The sequence below is a fragment of the Rhinopithecus roxellana genome, chromosome 16 (assembly GCF_007565055.1).
Source record: "Rhinopithecus roxellana isolate Shanxi Qingling chromosome 16, ASM756505v1, whole genome shotgun sequence".
NCBI classification, from domain to species: Eukaryota; Metazoa; Chordata; class Mammalia; order Primates; family Cercopithecidae; genus Rhinopithecus; species Rhinopithecus roxellana.
The window spans coordinates 94,450,864-94,462,594 of record NC_044564.1 but is presented as its reverse complement, the minus strand read 5'-3'; positions in this window follow the sequence as shown (position 1 = coordinate 94,462,594).

The following is an 11,731-nucleotide window of genomic DNA, read 5'->3' as shown; positions in this document are numbered from 1 at the left end:
CCTGCCTCAGCCTCCCGTGTAGCTGGGACTACAGGCGCCCACCACTGCACCCGGCTAATTTTTTATATTTTTAGTAGAGACGGGGTTTCACCGTGTTAGCCAGGATGGTCTCGATCTCCGTGTTAGCCAGGATGGTCTCGATCTCCCGACCTCGTGATCCGCCCGTCTTGGCCTCCCAAAGTGCTGGGATTACAGGCGTGAGCCACCGTGCCCGGCCCATACAATCTTATTTAAAAGCCTGCTTCAGGGCTGGGCACAGTGGCACACGCCTGTAATCCCAGCACTTTTTTGCCAAGGTGGACAAATCACTTGAGTCTAGGAGTTCAAGACCATCCTGGCCAATATGGCAAAACCCCGTCTCTACTAAAAATATAAAAATTAGGCATGATGGTGCACACCTATGATCTCAGCTACTCGGGAGGCTGAGGCATGAGAATCACTTGAGCCTGGAAGGCAGAGGTTGCAGTGAGCTGAGATCTTGCCACTGCACACCAGCCTGGGCAACACAGCAAGACTCTGTCTCAAAAATAAGTAAATAAAACAAAAACCTGCCACCAAATTATTTCTGGATTCTCTTCACTATCTCTTTTTTCTTTTTGGTCCTTTTTCCGTTTCTGATTCCACTTTCAAAGTCTTGCATATATTCTTTGAAAAATAAGTAGTATGGAATATTAAAATTATATTCCCTATACTCAGAATCCTTTTTATGAGCTCTTTTTTTGTTACTATTATTCCTTTGAAAAAATGACTTAAAAATCTCTAAAAAATGTTTATAGTGTTTACGTAATTTTTTTTGCTGCTTACCAATGAATTTTACCTTGTTGTGGTTTTGGGGGAGGAAAAGTGATAACATGCTAACCAGAAGGATTCCTAAACTGTCATTTCATTTATTGGTAGGTCATGATTGTTGAGGGTTTTGCTTTGGATTTTTCATACCTATAAAGTCAATCTTGAGTCGATCAGAGAAAAAGAAACTTACTCCTAATACACAGAGCCAGAACAGAAGGGACATTTGCATAAATCAGGATACCATCTCATTAATTTACAAAGGATAATCTTTCTTTTCATTGACAACACCTACACCCACCTGTTTTCCAGTGTTTTTCTCTCTAAACAGCAAAGCCAAAGCACTCTGCACACCAGATCACCTGTTCAGAGGTTTATGCACGAGCATATTTCTTTTTTTTTTTTTTTTTTTTTTTTTGAGACGGAGTCTCGCTCTGCCGCCCAGGCTGGAGTGCAGTGGCCGGATCTCAGCTCACTGCAAGCTCCGCCTCCCGGGTTTACGCCATTCTCCTGCCTCAGCCTCCCGAGTAGCTGGGACTACAGGCGCCCGCCACCTCGCCCGGCTAGCTTTTTGTATTTTTTAGTAGAGACGGGGTTTCACCGTGTTAGGCAGGATGCTCTCGATCTCCTGACCTCGTGATCCACCTGTCTCGGCCTCCCGAAGTGCTGGGATTACAGGCTTGAGCCACCGCGCCCGGCCGCACGAGCATATTTCTTTTAGGCCATGGTGAAGTTGATAAACCACCCCTGCTTTGTAACAAAATTATTTCAAAGTGACTGGAATTATCTAGTCCCCAGATTGATCATCTCCCCTGGCAACGTGACTCTCTTTTTTCTGTGTGTTTCCGTGCTGACCAGTCCCCTACTGTTAATATCACTACTAATTAGGCTACAGCCAGGTCTTTCCTGGCCTGAGAAATATTCTCTTAAAATGACCTTTGTTTTAATTTCATTTGTGATGTTGATTTTTTTTCAATGTGGTACAATATATACAATAAAATTTGTCATAACTATTTTAAGTGTACAGTTCAGTATATTAAATATGTTCATAATGTTGTACAACCATTACCACCATCCATCTTAAGAATTATTTTCATCTTATACAATTGAAACTGTATTCATTAAACAATAACTGTCTATTCCCTCTTTTCTACAACCTCTGGCAACCACTATTCTTCTTTATGACATTGATTTTATTCACTTAACATCAGAGTTTGGGGGGATGCCCTCCTATGTGTGGCCTACACATTCTCATTTTTTTTAGATTGAATAAAATACGTAAATCATTTTCATTTCATAAGTAAACACCTGTTGACTGCCAATTATGTTATTGGCATTGGGGAAAGTGCTAGACATTGGCCTAAGTGCCAAGTGCATCTCATTTAACTTTTACATCCCTGTTTCACAGATGAGGAAACCAAGACTTTCAGTAGCTTATCTGAAAGTCACACAAGAAGAAAGTGTCTTATAGTGGAAGAAAATAGGTCAATAGAAAGAGAGTATAAGAAGTACAATAATAGAGGAAAACAGAAAACATGTCCCCAGACTTTAGGAAATGTTTTCCAGGGAAGGAAACACCTGCATCTTGAAGAACTTGTAGGAGCCAGTCAAGTGAAGAACACAGTGGAGTCGCAAAGCAAGACAGCAGGTACACATGAAAATGAGAACATGTTTGAGAAACTACAAGTAATTCAATATGACTAACGCCTAGGATTTAAAGGGAAATTTTTGCAAAATTCTTTATTACTAATAATAGCTACCATTTCTTAGCATTGATTTTATGTTAGGCACTTGGCATGCATTTTCTCACTTTATCATAGCCATAAAAGTTAAGTATCATTTCACAGACAAAGGCACTAAAACTGGGAAATTAAGTACTTTGTACAGGTCACAAAGCTAGAACATTAATCTGATTTTCTGAGGGTTAATGGTACTCCCCTTTTGTCACTTGGTTATATTTGAAGGTAATAGTAGCTAACAGTTACTGAGTTTTTAATGTGTCCCAAGCATTTGCTAAGACGTTTTCATGTATTAACTCACGTGGCCATCCTCACAGTTCCAGGAGTTATATAACAAAACCAAGGCACAACAAAATTCAGGAACTTGGGTGAGATCACATAGCAAATAAGAGGAGTCAACATTTCAACCTAGGCTGTTTAATACAGAACATACGTTCCTGAATACTGCCTGTTCCTCTTAGTGAACATTTACTATGGACCAAATCCATTGACAAACACGACATATGTAGACCATCAAACCACACAAAGATTGAGTTTGTACATAAAACAGGCTCAGGATGACTTAGTAACGTATCAAAAAATCTGGTCTAATAAGGGCCATGGCAGGGACTTAAACTTAAAATCTCAAGAGCCCCAGGATGGGAACTACTGATCTAATCATTACACAAGAGAAATCAGAAAGTGTGTGTTGTGGGTTGAATAGTGTTCCCCAAAAATACGTTTTCAAGTTCAGGTACCCCCAGGACCTGTGAACATGATCATATTCCTCAATGGGGAGGAAGCCAGGCGCAGTGGCTCCCACCTGTAATCCCAGCACTTTGGGAGGCCGAGGCAGGTATATCACCTGAGGACAGGAGTTCAAGACCAGCCTGGCCAACATGGTGAAACCCCACCTCTACTAAACATAGAAAAATTAGCTGGGCATGGTGGCACATGCCTGTAGTCCCAGATATTCAGGAGGCTGAGGCAGGAGAATCGCTTGAACCCGGGAGGTGGAGGTTGCAGTGATCTAAGATCACGCCACTGTACCCCAGCCTGGGTGACAGAGCGAGACTCTGTCTCTAAATAAATAAATAAATAAATGGAGAGGTGGTGGGCATCTTTGCTGATGGAATCAAGTTAAGATGATGACATTAGGGCGGGCCCTAATCCAGTGACTAGTGTCCTTGTAAGAGGGAAATTTGGACACAGACACACAGAGGTGTGAAGATGGTGTGGTTACTGACACACAGCAGTCCACGTAAAGGTGAAGGTAGAGGTTGAAATGACACGTTTGCAAGCCACAGAACGTCAAGGATTGCTGGCAACCAGCAGAAGCTATGAGAAACAAGGATACTCCCCAACTGGCTTCAGAGAGAACAGGGCACTGACACCTTGATTTCAGCCTTCTAGCCTCAAAAACATGAGAGTCACCCAGTTTGTGATACTTTATTATAGTATCCCTAGGAAATGAATATAGGGTATATTTCATGACATGAAATGTGAATTTGTTGCACCCCATCTGTGAAATACTGCCTAAGTAGAACTTGACAAAAGTTAGACATCCAGCTCTTTACGCTAGTGAAGTTTTAAGCTAATATAAACTAGGGGGCTAATAGTTTTAAGTTACTTGCAGTTCTACCACCCAGATTACTAAAATGTTTCTTGCTTGCAGATAAGAAACTATTTTTTTTTTTTTTTGAGGGAGAGTGTTGCTCTGTCACCCAGGTTGGGGTACAGTGGTACGATCTTGGCTCACTACAACCTCTGCCTCCGGGGTTCAAGCGATTTTTGTGTCTCAGCCTCGTGACTGGGATTACAGACGTGCACCACCATGCCCGGCTAATTTTTGTATTTTTAGTAGAGACGGGGTTTCACCATGTTGGCCAGGCTGGTCTCGAACACCCAACCTCAGGTGATATGTCTGCCTCAGCCTCCTAAAGTGCTGGGATTACAGGAGTGAGCTACCACACCCGGCCAAGAATAACATCTTATTACAAAAATTCCCCTATTTAAGGTTTTCCTTTTAATTCTGAGCATTCACCACCATCACTGAGTCATGACAGTACCATGGAATGATTTTTAAAAGTCCACTAATTATAAACCAAAATAAGACTTGGTTACATTTTTCTTGGTTGTAGATATGTAAACATCACACACACACACATGCTTTTTTTCCACAATGTACTCTGTGTATAAGGCCCTTTCTTCCCTTGGTCAGTCCCTGTCATGTGAATCTGATGGAAGAAAGTCTACAGGGAGTATCCCTGGCAGACTGACCAACCCAGGTATATGTATGTGGAATGATTAGGTTATCCTCAAACAGGTATCAAATATTTGAATCTACTTCACCAGGGCAATAAGTTAGGCACAGAAGGTAGTTTGGACCTTTGGGATGCACCTGTGGATTTTAGAGCCTTGTTGTGGCTGGCAGAGTCAGAGGATGTTGGGAGCCTTTTTCTCTGGTCGAAGGGTGGGATCCTGCTGCCTGGTCACTCCAGTGTAGTGTAGGTGCCACGAGTGCTGAGGGCTAGGATGCCACTGCCCACCTATATCATACCAGGTACCAAGGGCATCTGACGGTAACAGATGTGAGGAGCTGGGAGGCAGGGGCAGAGGACAGAGAAATATATGACTGATTCTTCGTGGAGGCGGGTGGGAAAAGCAAATAGGAGCTGATATTATCAGGGTGTCTTTCATTCAAGTTCTGCTAGTTCTTCAACCTCACTGAGCTTCAGAGAACAGCAGAGATGGCCCCCAGCGAGGACAGTGGTAGTGTCCCTTCCATGGCCCAGCTAGGAGTCACCAATCTTCTGAAGAGGAAGCCCCCAGGCAGCATGTGTATCACCAAATTCATTGAAGAAGCACAGCCATGAGAGGCAGATTGGAGCTGGGGATGTAGATGGCTTCCAGGTGGACACAAGAGGAGGAAGAGTGACCATATGTTCATGGACACCCAGATGTTAGGAGGTCTAGGCCCCATGTAGAACCAGTTCTGGAGCTGAGGGTTCAGTTGGAATATACACTAGTGAGAGCCTGCTGCCCGTAAGTTGCTCAGCCTCTCCTGAGAGCATCGTCTGACAGAATGACCAACCTTGGTCTATGTGTGTAGAATAATTAGATTATCCCCAAGCAGGTATCAGATACTTGAATGTACTACAGATTTCTGGGTATGGTATACTTTATCCTCCTCCGCAGGCGTCCCCAGAGGTTCGGAAAGTTTTATATAGGATGCTTGATTAGTCCTTTCTGATATTTGTAAACATTTCCCAATAAAGCTGCATATTCATTTGTCCTTTAATAAAGCATTATCGAAATATAATGACATATAGGGAAAGGCTGTTTGTGCTCTATAGGCTTGTGAAAAGGTGCTAGAATCAAATGCTTGAAAATAAATTGAAACATCAGAGACACCCCATCATCCATGTGTGACATGGGCATCTGAACCTAATGTGGAAGCATATAAACATATTCTCTAGCCCTAAAGAAAAAAAAAAAAAGAGAGAGAGACCATGAAGAGAATATCTTGAAAGAGCCTGAGAGGGGATATCACCAAGATAGCAAGATAGGAGTTACCAACCTTCAGCCTTCCACAAAAAAACAAAACACAAAAACAAACAAATATAGACAGCTGTTTACAAACCAAACTAGCCCAGAAAGATCTCAAGGTTCATTAAAGAATCTGCAGCAAACCAACCTGGGCAACATAACAAGACCCTGTAGTAAAAAAAACATGTTGGGGCCGGGCGCGGTGGCTCACGCCTGTAATCCCAGTGCTTTGGGAGACCGAGGCAGGTGGATCACGAGGACAGGAGATCAAGAGCATCCTGGCTAACATGGTGAAACCCCGTCTCTACTAAAAAAAATACAACAAATTCGCCGGGCGTGGTGGTGGGCGCCTGTAGTCCCAGCTACTCGGGAGGCTGAGGCAGGAGAATGGTGTGAACCCGGGAGATTGAGTTGCAGTGAACCGAGATTGCACCACTGCACTCCAGCCTGGATGACAGAGTGAGACTCTGACTCAAAAAAAAAAAAAAAAAGGGTTAATTAGCCTGGCATGGTGACACACACCTATGGTCCCAGCTACTTAGAAGGCTGAGGCAGGAGGATTGCTTGAGCCCTGCAGGTTGAAGCTACAGTGAGCCATGATCATGCACTGCACTCCAGCCTGGGTGACAGACGGAGACCCTGTCTCAAAAAAAAAACAAAAACAAAAACAAAAACAAAAAAGTCAGCAACGCAATGAAACAAAAAATACAGAGAATATAGGAAGGATTGCTAATAAGATTGGCATAGCTGAGGATTGGCATCACTCATTGCACCCCACTCAGCAAGTGCCCTTGCCACCTCTACATAGGGGACGGTCTTTCCATAGTGAAACTAGCCTATAAATTCTGGAGGAGGTGACTGTTCCATCTCATGTGCAGACATTATCATAAAAGCAACAAGAAACATGACAAAACAAGGAGACATACATCAACCAAAGAACACAATTGTCTCCCAGTAGCTGACCCCAAAGAAACAAAGGTAACAAACTACCTGACAAAGAATTCAAAATATTTCTCTTAAGAAAGCTCAGCAAACTTCAAGAAGATGTAGATAAACAATTCATTAAATTGGGGGGAAGTGATCAAAATAAGAAATTTGACAGAGACTGAAATTATTTTTTAAAAACCAGAAAATTGGGAACTGCAATAAGTGTCCAGGAAATGCAAAATAAAGCCACAATGAAATATCATCTCACCCCAGTTATAATGGGTATTATCACAAAAACAAAAAATAATAAATGCTAGCAAGGATGCAGAAAAAAAGGGAATGCACTATCACAGGAAGGAAATTAGTATAGCCATTATGGAAAACAGTTTGAAAGGTTCTGAAAAAAGCTAAAAACAGAACTACCATATGATCCAGCAATCCCGCTGTTGGGTATTTATCCAAAGAAAAGAAATCAGTGTATCAAAAGGATACCTGTATCCTCATGTATACTGCAGCACTATTCACAATAGCTAACATATGGAATAAACCTAAATGTCCATTAACAGATGAATGGAAAAGGAAAATGTGATATATATACACAGTGAAATACTATTCAGCCATAAAAAGGATAAAAATCTTTGTCATTTTCAGCAACATGGATAAGCCTGGAGGACATTATGGTAAGTGAAGTAACTTAGGCACAGAAAGATAAAAACCACATGTTCTCATTCATTTGTGGGAAGGAGCACAAAATTGAGCTTATAGAAATATAAGAATTATAAGCTGGGTGCAGTGGCTCATGCCTGTAATCCAAGAAGTTTGGGAGGCCAAGGCAGGTGGATCAGCTGAGGTCAGGAGTTCAAGACCAGCCTGGGCAACATGGTGAAACCCCGTCTTTATAAAAATACAAAAGTTAGCCAGGCGTGATGGCAGGTGCCTGTAATCCCACCTACTCAGGAGGCTTAGGGCAGAAGAATTGCTTGAACCCAGGAGGCGGAGGTTGCAGTGAGTCGAGATCATGCCACTGCACTCCAGCCTGGGCGAAAGAGCAAGACTCTGTCTCAAAAAAAAAAAAAAAAATTGAATTGTAAAAGAATTATGGTTATTAAAGGCGAGAAGCAAGGATATAGAGAGGTTGGTTAACAGACACAAAATTACAACTAGACAGGAGGAATAAGTTATAGTGTTCTATAGCACTCTAGGGTGAATATGACTGACAATAATTTACTGTATATGTTCAAAATCTAGAAGAGAGAATTTTGAACGCTCCCAACACAAAGAAATGACAAATTTTTGAGGTGATAGATATGCAAACGAATCTCATTTGCTCATTATGCATTGTATACATGCATCAAAATACCATTCTTTATCCCGTAAATATGTATAATTATTACATGTCAGTTAAAAATAGGGGAAAATTACCTTTTGTGTATGATAGATAAGTATCCACATGAAAATAATGGCAAAAATATATATGATACTTACTATGAGTTCTAACTGCTGAACATATTTTAACTCATTGAACTCCCTTAAGAACCCTATGAGCTAGATATTTTTATCCCATTTCACAGTTGAGGCAATGACTGCACAGAGAAGTTAAGAAAACTGCCCAAGGTTATACGGCTGGGCAGAGCTGGGCTTTGAATCTAAGCAGTCCGACTACAGAGTCCGTGTTCTTAACCATGATTCTGTATAGTCTCAATATAATAAATATATTTAGTTGGATAAAAAGATTCTGGAATTGAAAAAATACAATGAATGCAATGAAAAATGCAATAGATGCCAGGTACAGTGGCTCATACCTCTAATCCCAGCACTTGGGGAGGCCGAGGCAGGAGGATCGCTTAAGTCCAGGAGTTTGAGACCAGCCTGGGCAATGTAGTGAGATCTCATCTGTACAAAAAATAACGAAAAATCAGCCAGGCATGGTGGTACACACCTGTTGTTCCAGCTAACAGAGAGACAGAGGCAGGACTTTTTGAGCCCAAGAGCTCAAGGCTGTAGTGTGCCACTGCACTCTATCCTGGGTGACACAGCAAGACTCTGTCTCAAACAAACAAACAAACAAAAAAAAAAAAAAGTCATCCAATGAAGGAAAGGAATGTAGGAAAGCATTCAATTATCCCAGTTCCTTTCAAACACGTGAACAGATTCAAAATGGAGAAAGATCCTGTAAGCATAAAAAATGTGGCCTTTCCAGTTACTGTCAGATACACGAAATAACTCAAACTGCATAGAAAACCTGTTCATTGTAAGGAATAAGGAAAGCATTCAGATATATCAAGTGCCTTAAAAAAACATGAAAGGATTCACACTTGAGAAAAATCCTATGAATATAAAAAAATGATAAAATCTTTTGTTCCAGTTTCTTTCAAAAACATGAAAGAACTTATACTGTAGGCAGGGCACAGTGGCTCACACCTGTAATCCCAGCACTTTGGGAGGCCAAGGCAGGTGGCTGAACAGATAGGTGAGATTCTTCTCCTCTATAAGGTCAGCCTCACAAGACTGGAAGAGTTATTTGTCTTATCTAATGCACAGAAACCAACACAGAGAGTCAAGGGAAATGAAGAAACAGGAAAATACATTACAAATAGAAAAGCAAGATAATTCTACAGAAACTAACCCAAGCAAATGGGAGATATTGTTTGACCTGATAGCAATTCAAAATAATGGTGATAGGCTGTGAGTAGTGGCTCATGCCTGTAATCCCAGCACTTTGGGAAGCTGAGGTGAGTGGATGACTAGAGGTTAGGAGTTTGAGACCAGCCTGGCCAACATGGTGAAACCCCATCTCTACCAAAAATTTAAAAAATTTAAAAAAATAGCCAGGTGTGGTGGCACGTACCTGTAGTCCCAGCTATTTGGGAGGCCGAGGCACAAGAATCATTGAAACTGGGAGGTGGAGGCTGTAGTGAGCCAAGATCACACCACTGCACTCCAGCCTGGGCAAGAGAGTGGACTCTGTCTCAAAAAAAAAACCTAAAATAATAATAAAGGTAATAAAGATGCTCACCAAAGTCAAGAGATCAATATAAGAACAAACTGGGAATTTCAACAAAAAGAGACAAAGTATTAAAAAGTACCAAACAGTGCCAGGTGCGGTGGCCCACGCCTGTAATCCCAGCACTTTGGGAGGCCGAGGTGGGCAGATCACGAGGTCAAGAGATCGAGACCATCCTGGCTAACCCAATGAAACCCCATCTCTACTAAAAACGCAAAAAATTAGCCGGGCATGGTGGTGGGCACCTGTAGACCCAGCTACTTGGGAGGCTGAGGCAGGAGAATGGCATGTAAAGGGGAGGCAGAGTTTGCGGTGAGCAAAGATTGTGCCATTGCACTCCAGCCTGGGCGAAAGAGCGAGACTCCATCTCAAAAAAAAAAAAAAAAAAAAAAGTACCAAACAGAAATTATAAATCTGAAGAATACTATAACTAAACTGAAAAATTCAATAGAGGGGTTCAATAGCAGACCAGATCAAGCAGAAGAAAGGATGGAAGAACTTGAAGACAGGTCACTGGAAATCATTCAATCTGGGAGCAAAAAGAAAAAATAAAGAAGAAGAGTATAGATCATTTAATAGAGTTATGGAACAACATCAATTTGAAAAACTTATGCATTATTGGTGTGCCAGAGAAGGAGAGGGAGAGAAAGAAAAACATAGAGAATATATTCAAAGAAACAATGACAGAAAACTTTCCAAGTCTAGGAAAGGAAATTAAAAGCCAGATCCAAGAAGCCCAAAGTACAGCAAATGATGAATCCAAAAGACCCACACAAAGACACATCATAATCAAATTGTCAAAAGTTAAAGACAAAGTGAAAGTGCTGAAAGCATCAAGGAAAAAGCAAATTGTCACAAACAACAGAACATACATAAGACTATCAGCAGATTTATCTTCAGAAACCTTGCAGTCCAGAAAGGAATGGAATGGTATATTAAAAATCCTAAAACAAAAAAACTTGCCAACCAGAATACTATACCAAATAATCTTGTCTTTCAAAAATGATAGGGTGGTAAAGACTTAAACAAAATTTGAGAGAGTCTATCACCACTAGGCCTGCCTTACAAAAAATGCTTCCTTCAAGCTGAAGGAAGAGAATGCTAATCAGTAACATAAAAACATATGAAAATATAAAAGTCACTGGAAAAAGTACGCACATTGTCAAATCCAAATTCTCTATTTCTGCAATGGCAGTGGGCAATGAATTATATCTCTGGTATAAAGTACAAAGATTAAAGTATGTAGTATAAAGATTAAACGCAAAACTATTAAAAACAACTAAAGCTACAATAACTGGTTAAGGGATACAAATTATAAAAAGGTATGAAGTGTGGCATCAAAAGCATATAACATGAGAGGAGGGGGAATAAAAGCATACAGTTTGAGTATGACATTAAAATTAAAATTAAGTTATTGTCAACTTAAAATAGCCTGTAATAAGGTGTTTTATGTAAGCCTCAGGGTAATTACACAGCAAAGCCTATAATAGAGAGACTACAACACAATAATAGTAGGGATTCAGTATATCACTTTTAACAATGGACAGATCATTCAAACAGAAAATCAATAAGAAAACACTGGACTTGAGCTACACTTTAGACAAAATGGATCTAACAGACATATACAGAACATTATATCCAAAAGCAATAGAGTACACATTCTTCTCAAGCACACACATCTCATTATCCAGGATACATCATATGTTAGCCCATAGAAAAGTCTTTAAAAATTTAAGAAGATTGGAAT